Below are 17,409 nucleotides of genomic sequence, written 5' to 3'. Positions count from 1 at the left end.
GTAGGAATGATGGCATAGAGAGCAAATATCTTTGTTTAGAGAAGGGCTACTCAGAGACATTTTGGGGAAGCAAGTACTCTGCTGGTTCAAAGAAAAAAATTTTCATAACATAGTTGACTTAATACACCAGAAATTATGCAAATGAATGTTGTTTCCTGCAGCACGGTGACCTTGGAGACAGAACGCCGAGTTCAGTGATAACACCAACGGTTAGAATGTTTTTAGAATGCCACCTTTTTTGGAATTGCTTCAATTATGACTTTAGCTTACTCCATAGACTGTGTTTGGATGTACTGTTTTAAAATTGTATTGCCTCAAGTGTCTGTTAACATTTTCCCAATGATAAATAAATACAATTGTCTAGTCTGAGAGGATACTGTGGCCTAACTGGGAAGAAGTGAGATACGTTCTTTAGCAGTTTAGGATATTTATTACTGTAGGACCCAGCACTAGTCTTGGAGTCTGAGAGGTGTGGCTGAGTCTTGGCTCTCTCTCTGACTAGCTGGATGACCTTGAACAAAGCATTTAACTTCTCACTGTTTTTCTGTAAGGTCAAGTGCTTAGACTAGGTCTTGAGTCTTTTAGCCCTCAGGTTCTGTGATTCCCACATTCTGGAGGCACGAAAGCAGGATTCCCTCCTCATCTGGGAAGGTGGCCTGTGGGGGGACTTGCTCTACAGTCTTCCCATCCCTTCTCACCAGCTGTGCCTCTGCCCCAGCAAGGGAGCAGGCTTCCTGTGGTTGTGAGTTTTAAAAGGAGTTATGATTCTTAATAGGGCAGAAGAGTCGGAACTTGGTATAACACCGTTTGAGTTTTGTACTGTCACCTCCTGTAGTGATCCCTAGTATATTTGGTGGGTGAAACTGGGAGCAAGGAAAACTAGATGACTAGGTTAAGGTTGGTGCAGAATGGGGGGAGAACAACGAACGTTACTGTCTGTCCGCTGTATGCAAGATGTTTTGTAATGGCCCCTGGTGACAATTAGATGAAGTCACTTCTAAGCAGCCCTTTGAGGGAGGTGATGGAATACTTATTTTCATATTTTCATAGATGAGGAAGCTGAAGTTCAGAGAGCTGCTTATGGTTTTCCCCAAATTTCTAGATGCTGTTCTCTTCTGCCCACCTCCCCATCATGATACTTGTTTCTTCATTTTTTCTCTGTGACTGTTGTAAGCTTTTCTGAAGTGTTGAAGAGATGTCACAATTGGACATCATTAATCTTTGATAAGGGGTGGTGATTTTATAAATAAACTTTTAACATTTATGAACTTAATTTTTGATAATGGTCAATAAAAGATAAAGACGAGAAAATGCTGATGTGGAAGCATAAACTTGTGTTGAAATAGGGCCTCCCCAGGGATATATGTAAAACTGAGGGCAGACAGGCTTTGGGATGGGTTCAGAAGCAAACGACAGGATGTGCAAATACAACATTCACGTGTTTCCAGTTGCCTCTTCACATCAAAAACTGGAAAGTCACATTTTTGTGGATTGTTATTGAAAAGAACTCTTCCTTTCTATTCCTTCAGCAGGCATGTTTGTGTACTTGCTTTATCCTAGCCACAGTGAGAAGTAGTGGTGATAAAAAGTGGAGGCATGAGCTGTCCTCGAGGAGCCCACAGCCCCCTCGAGGGGACAGTGGGCACAGGGCCCTGTTGGCGGTGGTGGAAGTCTCCCCGCTGCTCCCGGTCCCCAGGGAGGGGACCCACTGGGCTTGTGTGCCGAATCCATGCAAACTGCGGGAGTGGTGCTCTGGGTTCCAGATAGGAGGTGATGTACTGATGGTGGGTTGTTAGGGAAGGAGATGTTTTAAAGAAATGTTGTATGGGGGGCTGGCCCGGTGGCGCAGTGGTTAAGTTCTCACCCTCCGCTTCGGGGGCCCAGGGTTCATGGGTTCAGATCCTGGGTGTGGACCTATACACCGCTCATCAAGCCGTGGTGAGGCGGAGTCCCACATACAGCAACTAGAAGGACGTACGACTATGACATACAACTATCTACTGGGACTCTGGGGAGAAAAAAAGGAGGAAGATTGGCAACAGTCGTGAGCTCTGGGCCAGTCTTCCTCAAAAAAAAAGAAGAAAATGCTTTCATTAAAAAAAAATGTTCTATGATCTCTTCTGAAAGTTTTTAAAATTGTGGAAGCTGATGTCAAGGATGGATTGAAGGTGAAATTTCTTGTGGTTTCTTGAGGAGAGAGCTCTTCTGTCTGCATAGTCAGGAAATCTGAGGAAAGAAGTGTCCTAAGCTAGACCTTCAAAACTAATCATAGTGGAGAATAAAAATTTTTATATATTTTTTTATATTACTAAGCATATTTTTAGTAGGAATTTGAAGTAGTTATGTCTTCCTCACAGCATCCCTAAAGACGGCAGTTGACATTAACCTATTTTGTTACTGGAAAAGGAAATTAAAGAGGTTATTTCTCACTCCTGTTTGTTCAGCAAATAAATGGGAAATGGAGAGTATGTTTAGCATCCAGTTCTTACTTGAGAGCTTTATAGGATGCCTTGTAGCTATATCTTGAACCCTTAACTTGTTAATTTAAGGGAATGATTGCAGTTGTGTGGCCAGGAGCTTGTATTGTTGGTGATAAGGGAGAGATTGTGTGCTGCCATCCTGTTGAGGAATAAAGGTAGCGTGAGGTTTTACTCTTCTGAGAAAGTTGCTTCAGGTGACTGCTTGGTCTTTGGACCAACACTCCAGACGTTCAGGGAAGGACCTGGGAGGCATGTGAGGCCTTTTTCCTAGAGGTGGTGCCAGCAGGTGTCCCACTGCCTTGCCTTCCTTTCTCTAGGTGGGCTGAAGCAGAGGGCTTTCCTGTGATGCCCCTTCATAGCATTACAAGTGAGCGTGTTCTGAGAAATGATGGTTTCATAATCTTACTCTGTAAACCAGGTGCTAATTTACCTTTCGGGGAGGACAGTCACTTTAGAATTACTAGTGGTTCCCAGGTAATTTTACGTTTAAAACTAAAGCTTCACTGAATTACTTACATAATATATGTGTGTTCAGTTCATCTATATAGTAACTTTTTATCAATTATCTGTGCTTTTTGAAATTTTGGTTATTTTTCTATCGATAGAAGTGTGGATTTCAGAAGAGAACAGCTCTACTTTGCATATTTCTAAGTGCAGAGCTACTTAGGTTAGTGTCTTAGAGTGGAGGGATGTTTGCCATTTTGTTCAGCCACCTCTCCATCTCCCCACTCTACAGATGAGAAACTGAGAACCAGAGAGGCTGAGTAAGGGCATAGAGGCCACACAACCTGGTTGACATATTTTGCACATTTAAATTTCTCATGTTAAAGGAAAAAGTGTTTAATCATCTGCATTGTGTACTAATTATGTGCCAGATACTGTGCTAAGGGCTTTATGTATACAATCTAATTTAGTCCTCATGACTTAGAGGTAGATGGTATCATCTGTATTTTACAAATGAGAAAGGGAGGTTCTAGAATGGGATCTCATTTCAGAGTTGGTCTTGGGCCTTAATGGGCTCATAGCGCTCTCTGCTTATGCCACTTTGTTCTGTTGATTCTTGGGGTCTTTTGTAGTTTTATACAAATTTTAGGGTAGTTCTATTTCTGTGAAAAATGCAATTTTTCTTATCTTGGAAAGAAAATGGACACTTATCTTCTTTCTGTATAGCATTTGAACTTGTTGATCACTTCCTTCTTAAAGAGTTTTCTTGGTGTTTGCTTTTGTCTTTCTGGCTGGCTCTTCTGCCTGCCCTGCAAGTGTTGGTATCCTCCAGGATTCTGTCCTTGTTCTTTTCTCTTGTCACTCTAAACATACTCTGTGGGTGATCTCATCTACTCCAAGATTTTGCCTTGCTTCTGTTTATCAGTGACTTGAACAGCCATATCTTCAGTTCAGCTTTCTCTCTTGAGCTCTTCACTTATATATTGTACTGCTTACTGGATAGCTCTGTGTGGATTTTCTGTACACCTCTCCTCCACGCCATATAAATTCGACTTCTCTTCTGTTCTCCATGTTTCAGGAAATGGTATTACCATCTGCTTGGTTATCCAAGCCAGAGTGCTATCATCCTAGACTCTTCTTTATCTTCCAATATCCAATCAGAAACCAGGTCAGATGGTTGGATAGTTCTGTCTCTTGAGTGTCGTCTCTCCACCTCCTTCGTTGCTGTACCACTGTCTCTTACTTGAATTCTTGTAAGAGCCTTCAAACTAGTCTTCTTAGCCCTAGTCTTGTATCATTCCCACCTTTCCCAAGCTGTGATCAACATTTTAGTAAGGGGGATTCTTTCTAAAATGTACATCTTTTTAAACAGCATAGCTTAAACGCTTCCAAGTTACTTCTCTATGAATGCAGAATGGGTTATAAGGCCCTCCATGATCTGACCTCCACTTAAACTATATTGAGGTGTTTGCAGACATCTGAGTGTATTCTGCTTCCCCAAGCCTCAGGAATGGATTTTTCAGTGCTCTCTGCTTCCTTCTTGCTCAGATCCTCTACCTGCCAATCTCCTACTTGCCCTTTGGGTCTCAGCTTAGACAGAGTCCTCTAGGCCAGCACTGCCTGTGAATTTTCTGTCATGATAAGAATTTAACTGAGCTCTATATATGCTGCATCCAGTTTGGTAGCCACTAGTCACATAAGGCTGTTGAGCACTTGAATGTGGCTAGTGTGACAGAGGAACTGGCTTTTAACTTTTATGTAATATTAATAAATTTAAATTTAAATAGCCACATGGGGCTAAAGGCTGCTGTACTGGACACATAGGGACTGTTGGGGAGGGGTGCCTGTGTGCTTCTCGGCCCTCTGTTGTCTCCACCAAAAGCACTTTCCCCAAGAACAAGAAAATAGCTGATAGTATTGGAGGGGTCAGGAAAACCTCACAAAAAACAAACTCAGGAACTCAAAGCATATTTATACGAAGACCTAAGAATATTATAATACAGAAAAATAATTTTACTAAAAAATGGTTTTGATTTATCAAGAACCAGTTATTTTCAGCATATTCATAGTTACTTGTTTTATCCTGAATTTACATCTGAAATGCTTAAATTTAAACTGTGAACCAAAGGGGCCAGGTAAAATTAACAATCAGAATTTATTTCAAACATTTGATTGTTAATGGATGTCAGATAACATTATAGTTTTTATTAATACTTGATATTGGATTGTTAGCAAATATTAATGGAATTTAAAATAGGTGAGAACAGTTTAGAGAACTGGACTTTTTGGAGAAAGGGTGTTCAAATATAATAAGCAATAAATAGCATTAATGCGTTTCTTTCTGCACACCAGAGTATAGGTAGAACGTAAAGTGGGGAGAAGACATTGCTGGATTCTTTGGACCCTGTTGATGCGACACGCCCCAGGCCATGTTGCTCTGGGAGGTTCTCTCTGAAGGCTGAAGTGAGTCATTACACAAATAAGAAGTTGTAAAGCTAGAAAACTGTCACCAGTATGCAGTTCTCCTTGTAAATGGCACAGTATCAGTGGAGTGATGGAAGATGGTTTAATTCCCCATCCCAACCCAAGCCCTCCCCTCCCTCGGGTGAGTAAAATCTTAGGGAGGTAGTGCAGCATATTGACTCGCCCATGTTTTTGTGGCTGGAGAAGGGGGCAGTAGTGATAATACTGAGATGTTATGTAATGGCTGATTCCTTACACATTTTTGAGGCACTGGGTCTGGCATTGGGAATACAAAGTGATAGGCATAAAACGCAGGGGCTTCCTCGATGCGCTCAGCCATCTAGGCCCAGTGGGCACATTTAAGGAGACATACTAGGGGAACATTTAAATTGTTCATTAGGAAAGAAATATTGAAATATAGTCTATATTCATAAGTTAATCTTTCAATAGGACATCATTTATTCAAAGAAAAATACAGAAAAATGGAAAGAATTCTTTCAAAAGTAAAGTAACAGAAAATATAAATTCATTCTACAGAAAAGTTATAAATGGTTCTGATGGGTTAAAAGCTGCTAACTACCAAGTTTGTATGCAGCCAATAAAAATTATTTGGATACTGATCTAAAAAATTTCAAGTACCAAATGGTGTTTAAAAACTTATAGCTTTACCATGGTGAGAATAAAACTGTATTCTCAGCGTTTTCAGACCGCAGAGTCTTACTGCTCAGGAGCCTTGGCAGTTGAATGTGCAGAGTTCTTGACAAGTGACCCAGCCCGAGCAGAGGGCTTGTAATTGTATTCTTGAGTAGAAGCTTGAGATGGGTGGTCGGTCAGAATATTTTTTGCTCTTTCTACGTGTAAGATCCAGTCTGGAAGGGGTAATGTAGGCAGTAAAGTTTTCTATTTATTGAGGCACTTTGATTTGCATACAGAATCTTAAAGGCTGTTTTAGAAAATTTGAGATATGTTTTTCATAGTCACTGGTCTTCAAAGGCACTAAACTCTCAGTAGCGTAGTTGGAAATCTTTATTTATATTCTTCAGGATTGTTTTATAGGAAAAACGGCGACTATTTTCAAATCCTCTCTGAGAAGTGGACATGAAGTAGAGAATTTGGTATGTTTAGAGATGTAATAGATATGGGGGGGACACTTGAAAAATGAGGGTAGGTATAATATGACATAAATACCATCACTGATGGAACTTAATTATGTATATTTCCTTATCTGGATCATAATTTTATTGGCAACTGATATATAGTAGTTAAACTCATTAAAACCACACAAATGGGTGGGTGCAGCAGTCTGAGGCTTCAGTGAACTCCGTATTTTAAAGTTGAGTAGGTGTCTGTTCTTTTCGTATTCTTTGATTAAACCAAGTACAGAATTCAATTATAAGGCTTCATGGGTAGCCTTAAATTATCTTGATCATCCTCATTATGTGAAACAAATGTTGCACCTTGTGGTAGCTCGTCTTCTCGCTTTGCCTTTTCTTGCGTTACAGCCTCTTTTCCTTGCTAACTTGACGTGAACTTAATGTTGATCTGTGATCAAAATGGAGACAGTGTAGAAGTTTATAACTACGTAAGTAGGTCCCTTTTCAAACTGAAATATAAAGTTTACAAGCGAGTTAGAATGATATCCTAATATCAGGAATCTTGTACACTCATGTAAAAAGTACGTAGAATTGGCTAGTTGTATGATTTTTAGGGGAAATACGTGAGGCGGAAGCAGATCATTACAGTCAGCTTTCAGTGACATAGACTAGTACAGCTGTGCAGTAAAATAATACAAGAATTTGTTGTAGAATGCGTTGTAGGTTTTTTGAAACGGATTTAGGTTATAAATTAATTTACTTAGAATAATATAAAAGATGTTTCATAAAGTTAGTTTTCCCTACGGTGCACAGCTAATTGGGGGAAGGAAGCTCAGAAGATTCCGGGTAATGAGGAGAGGGGCCAGTTTAGGGTTGAGCCTTTGCTGTGGATGCAGGAAAATGTAAAGTTAAACATACAGAGTTTATGGATAAAGCTTCTGTTTTTTACCATATGCTAATATGAATGAAAGCATTTAATTTGGCTAAAAGATATATTAGGCTTACTTAGCTGCATGAAATTGATAGTTTTGATTATCAATATTTATTTTATTATTATAGTTTTTGATAATAGTTTTGATTATCTAATAGTTTGGATTATGGTGGCATCGTAGAACCTACTTACATTTATGATAAGCATAGGTATACAAAAAGTGTCCAACTTTGTTGTAAGGCAGAATGATTATGAAATAATGGATGCGAGACTGTTTACTATATATTCTAGCCTTAATTCCATTTCCTTTGTCAAATATCATTTATTTGAAATAGAAATTTGATACTGTAGTCACTGAATAAGTTACATTTGTTTTGTTCTGTTTTTTTCTGTAGATTTACGTTTTTGATTCTATGTGCAGTGTTCCAAAATACTTTCTCTATACTCTTCTAAAGACCTCTTCAGTCCTCCTTTACAGTTCTGTTTCACTTTTATATTGCTTGCTTCCTTGATGGAAATCTGAATTTTTATAATTCCTGTGTATTTCTCTTTTGCATTAAATATGTTGTCTTAGGAAACTGTCCAGGTTACTGTGTGACCTTTGCCCTTGGTATCCTATGACACTTGGCCTGTCTCTGTGCTCAGGTTTATTCATGATGGATAAGGCTCCCTTCTCATCACCTGTGCTCTGCTCTAGCAGAGAAAACAGAAAAATTATTTTCAGCTGTGGTGTTGCTGAAGGGTTTCTTTTTTTTCTTTAAGGAAAAGAATGTTGGTAGTGTGTATCAGAGAAGACTGTTTACACCCTTTTTCTCCCTGCAGGGGAGAATTGGGTACAGTTTTAAACTCCCCCTGGAATATGAGACAAGATCCCCTTTTCAGCTTTCCAGAAAATTTTAAAATGCAAAAGAATGTAGGAAATTGCCAGATCAGTAAATCAGTGACAACTCTAGTAAGTATACCAAAAGCGTGGTTCTTACAAGAGCAGTTGACTGCTGTGTTTTCAGCCCCTCAGTGTGTTGCGCTCGTCCCAGCTTTGCATCCTCTAGTGGTTTAGGGTCAGCTATTTAGGAGTTTGTGGTCCCCAGGGCATCCCTGGACAGAGGATGGCCCTGGGCAGCCCCTTCCTTCCCTCCTATTCTATTGTCACTCTTTGTAGGCTTGACAATCACCCGACATGTGTATGTGTGTGTGTGTCAAGTCAGTAGCTTGAAATAGGTCTAGAGTGAGTGGGAAAATATATTTTCAAACGGCGATTTTTTCATTAGGCTAATAAACATGTGGCGTCATTTGGCTTTATAGACCAAGTTTTGTTTGTTTAAACTATCCCAGGATATTTTACAATGTTAAGCAAGACATACTAGGAATCACCAAATTTTGTGAAATTTATATTACTCTTCCATTAGTCTGCATTAGAAACGTCCTTGCCAGGTGGGTTGAAATACATTTCTGGAGTTTAATTTTTCCTTGTCCCAAATAAATTATACTAAAAAAATTTCCATTTACTTATTTCTGGACCTGTCTTCATTTGCTTTCCCTCTCATCTAAAATAAAATTAATTAGGATAGCATTAGAAAGCTATGGGATAGATCCACATATTTTACATACATATCGTATTTACATATATAGATATGGTATTATGTATGTATATATAGGTGTCTGTCCTCATTTCTCTTCTGCCGTATAACACTCAGTACTTTATGTGTTAGTAGAACGTGTACTGCTCTATTGCTGGGCCATGCTAAGTTGTGTAACGGAAAGACCATCACCCCGATGTGTTTTCCCAGTGTCTCTGGTGGGAAAAGCAGGTCAGCTGTCTGCTGCCTGACTTCTCAGTGGGCTTAGTCTTGGAAGGAGTTAATTTCAGCCAGTGATTTTTCACTGTTGAATTGCAGAGTGTAAAGGTTGTTCTCTAAAGGACATCGATTTCCATGGTTCTAGTGCTTTAGTGGCACAACTTACGTATAGGACAAAATGTGCCTTTTGATCAATTTAGAAAAAAAAATTAGTGCTGTGGCCATGCACTTACTATAAACTGTTAGCATGAGTGCTAACACTCAATTTCATTAGTTGCCTTGAAAGAAAACATATTAGCCCCAGCACTTTTATGTAGGAAAAAAGTCATCTTTATCTGAAAGGCAGCTCAGAATATCCAGACTCCTCAAAGTTATGTAGAAATAACTGAAAGGTTTCTGCAAGAAACCTGTGAAATAGTATGTTATGTAACATGGCATTAGATATTAATGTTAACTGCATTTTTTTTTGTCTTGCAAAAATGATTGGCAAGCAGATGGTCGTATCTTTAAAATTAAACCACTTGTATATGTGTACTCCTTATAAACCATTACAAATTAAGCTTTGTCACTAGGGTTGTTTGTAATTCTTTGGGTGAGGTTAATATTGTTTTTTTATCAGTCACGAATGCCAAGACTATCTTTCCTTAAATGTAAGGTGGCATATCTTTGTATTGCTTGCTTTGTAATTCTTTGGGACAAATTATTAGTTGTCAGTTATTCGTTCTCAGGGTGACTGAGGAGCAGTCGGAGCTATGGTGCAAGAGGAGCTCAGAGTCAGAGCTAGACTTCCCAGACTTTCACATGGGGAGGCATCACCGGGGTCCTTGTTAATAAAATGCAGATTCTGGGTCAGGATGTCTGGGCTGGGCCCAAGATTCTGCATCTCTCACCAGCTCCTAGGGGGTGCCAGTGGTCCCAGGACCCCCCTTCAAATGGCAAGGTTCTAGTCTGCAGGGAAAGAGGCAGGTAAAGAAGAATAGCAGTGCTTTTGTAGCTCTTGCCCCTGGTGCAGTGGAAATACTAGTGAGGGCTTCCAAATCAGGGGGAGGGTCAGAAAGCTTCCCCACATGGGCGGTAACAAAGGGACTGAGAAAAAAGAGGCCAGACTGCACAGTGAGGGGTTAAGGAGGCAGGTGTAGAGGCGAGGAAGGTGTGAGGAAGTGAATGGATGCGTGTGGGTAAACTTCCAATGGTTTGACAGACCCAGCCTGGGTATTTGTGACTGTTTCAGGGGGCAGAGGGAAGGGGATCTGGGGAGTTGAGAATGGAGAGATCGACAGGGATTTGGTTACGAAGTGCCTTCCACCTGCTGGAGCGTTTGGACTTGACCCTAAAAGCTGTGGGCACTCCCTTAAGGATTTTAATCAGAAGAGAGATGATGCATTTTATGTTTTAGAAGATCATTCAGTAAGCTGTGTGAACGTGCTGAGACTGGACTTGGGAGAACCATTCAGCCTTTACTGTTTTGTCCTTCCATGAAAGACAAAGCCTTGAAGGTCTGACTACATCTGAGATAGTGTGAATCCAGAGGAGGAGGGAGACTTGTGAGATACTTAGGAGGCAGAATTAGCAGGTTGGTTGATGGGTTGAATATACAGGATATCCGAGGGGTGTTTATTAGAAAGTGCTACACGGGACAGGGGCCACGTCTGTCTGTGTGTATACCCAGTGTCTGTTAAAATGCCTTATGCAAAGTAGGCACTCATTAAATATTTTTTAAATGAATGAGTGCTGGGAAGAGGGTTATTTTCCATCATTTGACTGGGTTGAAGGGGTGGATGGAGGTGGCATTAGCTGCTGTAGGGAATGCTGACATAGAGTAGAGCGTTACTTTGTACAACGTCAATTCCAAGCATAGTTTTCCCTATAAAAAATGAATATCTTTTCAGTTAATATGAGCAAAATTGGAAGTTACTTAGTGATATAAATGGAAGCTAACTATAAATGCAGTTCTTATTACTTTTTTTGGTTTTATTTTTATATGGGGCTTGTACTACCATAGACCTTCTGAAGGTCTTCACATCCTTTTTTGTTCTTTCTACATCTTTTTCTTCCAATAAAATAGTGAATGAAAATAATGCACAAAGCCACTAGGAAAAGTAGTGGCCTTACGATAGCTATGTGGATTTTTGGTTGTAAAAATTAAACTTGCAAATACTTTATTAAAGGGCAGTGATAATATGGCAATTATAAGTAAAAAGGATTTTGAAATTAATTATTCCTAAGTTTCTGAATTTTGTATGGTTGAGAATCATTCCTAACATAATAAAAATAATTTATTGAGAAATAAAAATGTATGTTGGGAGTTATTACAGAAGGAAGAAATTATTTTTATTTATTTATTTTTTTGGTAAAGAAGATTGGTCCTGAGTTAACATCCGTTGCCAGTCCTCCTCTTTTTGCTGAGGAAGATTGGCTCTGAGCTAACATCCATGCCCATCTCCCTCCATTTGTATGTGGGACGCCGCCACAGCATGGCTTGATGAACAGTGTGTCAGTCCGTGCCCTGGATTTGAGCCTGTGAACCCTGGGTCGCCAAAGTGGAGCGCGCTAACTTAACCACAATGCCACTGGGCTGGCCCCCAGAAGGAAGAAATTTTATAGGTTGAAAATATAGCTCATTAACATAAAATATGATATATGCAAAGAATACTATAAATTTCATCACAAGGGGTAGGTATGGGGACCTTTAAAAGAATACTAACCTCTGAGCAGGGGAAAATATTTTTCATCAAAGAGAATTGCTACTATTTAATGTTGTCTTTGTCGAAAAATGTTACCTCTAAGAAGAAATATAGAGCAGCACTGTCTATGGAGTTTTCACAATAATGGAAATGTTCCATATGTGTGCTGTCCATATATGAACAGTAGCTGCCAGCCACGTGTGGCTGTTGGACGCCTGAAATGTAGCTTGTGCGACTGAGCATCTGAATTTTAAATTTTATTTAGTTTTAATTAATTTAAATAGCAGCATGTGGCTAGTGGCTGCTGTGTGGGACAGTACAGTCATAGTGCATCGGCACTGCCCAAGCATACTAATGAGGAAGAAAATGTGGTCTTGTCTGGGGGGTCCAGGAGGGGCATCTTCGCCATCATGAGGCAGATCTGGAACTGATGTTGGTAACTTGGAGCCATTTCCTGATTCTTTATCTGGGCTATTGTCCATTGGATCGATGCTTTCTCCCACAGCAAGCATTGGCCTGGCTAGACTTGCCTCTTTCCCAAGCGGCTGTTGGGGGCCTTTGGTGGGGATCGCTGTCCACAGGCCTCATGATCTAGCTGAAAGGACTTCACTGTGAATGGAGGCCCAACAGTGCTCAGCCCTTAATCTTCTGTGTGTTCACCTATCAGCTTGTGGATCCTTACCCTTCTTGATATGATTTGTAACCTTGATGATCGACAGGCGTCTTAATGGGGTATGCCGAGGGCGGTGACATGTGTTTTTCCCACTGCTAGACGCTCCCTTGGAAATGCTGATCCATGCTTCCCCTAATCCCAAGATCATTGTCACAGTTATGTTGTATATCTGAGGCTCTTCGGAGGTGGAGGAAAGGGATTTAAAGAGAAGAGCTGCAAGTCCAGCTATATAACAGTAAAATAGTCTTCAGCATCTAAAAGGCAGTTATCCTTTCACTTCATACTTGCCCACACGTGTTGGATATTTATGGAAAAGGTTTCCTTTGGATGGCGTTCTACTTAAACAACTGGATAAAAAGTGGTTGAGCTCTAGGAAATATTTTGCCCATGAAAGGGGTTTTGTCTTCACCTGTCTCTTTGCTAGCTTTCCAGGTCGCTGTGATACCGGATCAAAACTTGGCTACCCCTATGCCGTCCTCTTGGAGGAGAGCATGGTCGTTAAGCATTGTTTATGCAAGTTTTGAGAGGTCAGAAATTCACTTCAAAATATTCACGTATATTTTACACAACTTATTTCTTCCTTTTCGGTTTATGTGTACCCTTTGTGTTCATCCCTCATTCTCTATGTGCCATCTACCTGTTTTTTGGATCTACCTATTTTTCATCCTGCTTCTTCCCAATAAAATTAACCAAAAGCCTCAATATGGTGCTAATATGTGCTCGCTTCCTAAAAGTTATAGATAGTATAAATAAAAGATGTTTTTGAAAGGAAACTCTCTTCTATTTGCTGGTCTCAGTAATTGTTTTAGTGACTTATCTCTGAGTAAAACAAACCCAATTTGGGCCTTTTATATTTTGCCCCCACTAGTAAGCTGCCATTTCATCTGTACATTTCTCTTTCATCTTTGGGAATTGTTTGTCATTAAAATATTTTGTAGAAGATGTGTACTCCTCTCACTCTCTAAAAGAGTTTTATCATCTGTTAAATGAAGAGGGGTTTGGATTAGAAGGTCTCCAGAGTGCTTGCCTTCTCTGTGGTTTTCATCGTTGTTTTCACAGGGAGTCTCTGCAGGGTGGATGATTCTGTTCACTGAGCTGTCCTGTTGTGGCCCCTCCTCACTCTCAAACATAGGCGCCTTACGAACTGTCTTCCTACTCTCAGAAAGTACGTGCCAGTAGAGCACAGCAGTACTGAGCAGAAACTTACATACAGTGAAGACACGGTAATTTATTGTACTGTTTACTGTATAGTATCACACACAGTTAAAACACCTGTCATCATAAATTACCAAGAAATATTTTGTAAAATGGTATCCTAAATTTTTATAATGTAATCCCCGAATCTTAAGCCTTATTTAAGAGATTCATCATTTACAGATGAATGTGAGCTCCATGAGGACTAAAGGGAATTTTGTTCTTATTCACTGATATAGCTGCAGCACCTGGACCAGTGCCTGGGTCATAGTAGGTGCTCAGTAAATATATTTTGAATAAATAAATGTGATTCAAGATTTAAATTGGTTTTTATTTAAAGCAAAATCAAACATAAATACAACTTGAATATGTATTACCCAGTGATAATTACGAGAATTATTTGGTAACTGAAAACTTGTATTTCTGTTTCTTCGTTTTAATAATTTGTAACTATGCTGTCCAGTATGGTAGTCACTACCCCCATGTACATACACCTTTTTTTTTTTTTTTTTTTGTGAGAGAGATGAGCCCTGAGCTAACATCCATGCCAATCCTCCTCTTTTTGCTGAGGAACACTGGGCTAACATCTGTGCCTATCTTCCTCCACTTTATATGGGACGCCGCGACAGCATGGCCTCACAAGTGGTCCGTCGGTGCGCGCCAGGGATCTGAACCCAGGCCGCCAGCTGCGGAGCGCGCGCACTTAACCACTATGCCACTGAGCTGGCCCCATGTACACATTCTTGACTTGCAGTGTGGCCAATGAGATACACTGTAGTTGTGAAATACCTGCAGGGTTTACATTTTTCGATGCTATCTAATTCATTTTTTAATATTGGGTGCATGTTGAAGTGATAGTATTTTGCATATATTCGGTTAAATAAAAATTATTAAAATCAGTTTCACTTTTTTGGGGGATACTTTTAAATGTGGCTACTAAAAATTTAAAATTACATATATAGCTCTGATTTGGTGACTCTCTGAACAGTGCTGATCTAGACAGAAAATGTAGATATTGTATGTAGAGAGGTGGCGACCTTCAAAAAGGAGTTGTAAATGAATGTCTTTGATAGAAACAAAATTATATGTTGCAGCTGTGACTTGGGAAAGTGGGTATTCAAATGGTCTTGATCAAATTAAAAAAGACCAAAATAAATTAATTAGATTAGCTCAGATCAGAAATATGAAATCCAGCTACCAGATGGATTCCTAGCATAGTCACCAGCCGAGTCTCGAGGTCAGAAAAGGGGCAAGAAGGCAGTGGTGGCTGTCTGAGCAAGCATGAGTGGTCACTAGTGACAGACGAAAGCCATAGCTTTGAACCTCTCTGCCTGGGGCTCACTGATTGTGGTTGCAGTTGTTGTGGGTGACGTGTTTACTTGACACCAGGTAATGCTGTCATTTTTCATGCTGCCGGGAGACAGACTCAGTGGGAAGGAGTAGGGAACTGGAAACCCAAGTGTCAGGTAGGATTTCTCTCAGCGAGTGTTCCATTTTGTCCCTTCCCCTGCCTTAGGCGGGTTCTTTTCCCCCTTCCGCTCAGCCTTAAGCTGATATAAAGTAAGCATCAACTGTCTCTGCTTCTCCAGGCTGCCTGTGCCTCTGTCTCTGGGCTCAGAGGACTGGGCCATCCCCTCTCTCTGGTCTCCTTCCCCCGCCTGGAGCTGGCTGGGAACCCCATCCAGTCAGTAGCATGTCCTCCTGTGACATGTGGTGGGCCCTGGTGGATGAAGCCGTTATCCTGTAAAACCAGGCTATCCAGGACATACAAGTAGACATTCCCTTCCTTAAGCTAATTTGAAAAGTTATTTTGGTAAGTGGTTAGTCTGCATGGCTGGTTTAAGCTATTATCAAGTCCATTCCAGTATTTATTTCTTTGAAAGCTGGAATGAGCCTTGAGTAAATGAAGATTGACTGCTTAGGCTTTTTGGGAGTAATTTCAATTTATAAATGTTTGTTTCGTTTGGCACTGGAGATTTCTCCTTCTCTGTATTTTGGATTTTAAAGGAGTTGTGTAGTAAAGCAGCTTGTCTGTAAATAAAGTGGCTTTCATGCTCACCTTATTTTCACCCAGGTGACCTCTGTTTTTGGAGAAAGTAGATCAGAAAATTCATGGCAGTTAGCGGTGGAGTGAGGAGACCTTTGACTCCAGCTGACAGCTGTCACCTGAAAACTACAGACCTAGAGACCCTCTCAGGTGTTATGTCTGTAGTTCTGACAGCGAACAAGAATGTTGTTTACATTTTCTGTAAGCCAAATTCTCCCCTTGTTAGGACTATGTTAGAATAGGGCAGGCAGAAGCTGAGTTTTCATCTGTCTTAAGTTTTCAGCAGTGTTGGCTGGCCCATTGTTCGTTCCCATGCTCATATAGAGTGTGTCAGTAGAATTTATGACTGAGTCTGTTTATAACATCACTTTGGAAATTCTTCAACAAGACATTGTTTTTTCAAGTTGGGCAGTATCACACAATGCTTAATGTGCTTATGAAAGAGAAAAAAATGAGTTAAATTCCAAAGATGTTTAAGATTTCAGACATTTTTCCTATGTGAATTAGTTCTTTATTAGATTGTTGATTTAATTAGCATTCAGCGAAAACATGTTTCTGTTTTGATTGTGGAAACATTCTTTAAATTGGTTATTTTAATCTGATACAAAATCTGTTAGGAACTGTTTGAATAAAATGCAGAGTATTAGGTAGGGTATATACTGTGTTCTGTAAACAGGATGCTGACGAATGTGTCTGCCCATTGTCCCCCCATCTGCCTGTGTCCTGCTCTGTGCCAAAAGAGGTTAAGGCAAAGGTGAGGGCTGCGTGGATATTTTGAACTTCATTCTGTTAATTTTCAGCTTTGACCAGTTTTGGGGGAAGTTTTCTATTTCTACTGATGAGAATAATTATCATCTAGAACCTGCCCATCCAGCTAGAGTCTCTGTAAGTGGTCACATGGGCTCCTAGTTCATGACCAGAGCCCAGAGTCTATGGGTGAAGAATGAACCTGCGATTGGACTTCCTCCGCCGGCAGCGCACACAGGGACCTCGGTGGGCCCAGGGCCATGAGGGGGATTGGTCCTCTTGGAGAATGAAAGCTTTTCTTTTGGTCTCTTTCTGAATCTTGTATATTCCTGCGATTGAACATAATGAAATATGAATTTATTATACTGTTTGCGACCTTGCTTTCCAGCGTCATTATGGACGCCTTCTTGTTCGACGCCTTTGTCGCTATTACATAGTTGTCTGTGGGCCGTAAATATCTAATTTGTACGAAATGACTGATTTTGATATTTGTATAATCCTCTAGTCAATTTAACTAAGTTCAGCTTTTCACAGCCCTCCGTGCTGTGGCTGCTCATCTGATTACACTGCTCAGGGGAATAAGGTTAAGGGCGGGCTGTTGGTAACCAGAGCATTTCCAGGGCTTTAGTTCAGCAGATGGGCTGCTTGGCTATATTCATACATCTGCTTGCCTGCTGTGGCAGCTGCTGCTGCTTCACGTTGTGTTCTTTTGTTCTGTTCCATCCAAGAATGGAACGCTAGGAAGTGTAGTGAATGGATTAATTTAAGGTTAAGGTTAGTGTTTTGCTTGCTTTCTAAGTAACCGATCATAATAATGCTTCTGGTAGAAGCTAATGAGTTTCTCTTAAAGTGAACT

At 40.3% G+C, this 17,409-nt stretch overlaps 1 protein-coding gene across 2 annotated transcripts in view; it reads left to right on the top strand.

Moving 5' to 3' along the window:
• Positions 1 to 17,409, top strand: part of CHD7 (chromodomain helicase DNA binding protein 7) — a 184,121-nt gene that overhangs the window by 40,635 nt on the left and 126,077 nt on the right. The window lies entirely within an intron of this gene.

This window comes from Ceratotherium simum, chromosome 31 (genome assembly GCF_057802395.1).
Source record: "Ceratotherium simum simum isolate JZ-2026a chromosome 31, ASM5780239v1, whole genome shotgun sequence".
NCBI lineage: Eukaryota > Metazoa > Chordata > Mammalia > Perissodactyla > Rhinocerotidae > Ceratotherium > Ceratotherium simum.
This window is presented reverse-complemented; position numbering and strand designations above follow the sequence as displayed.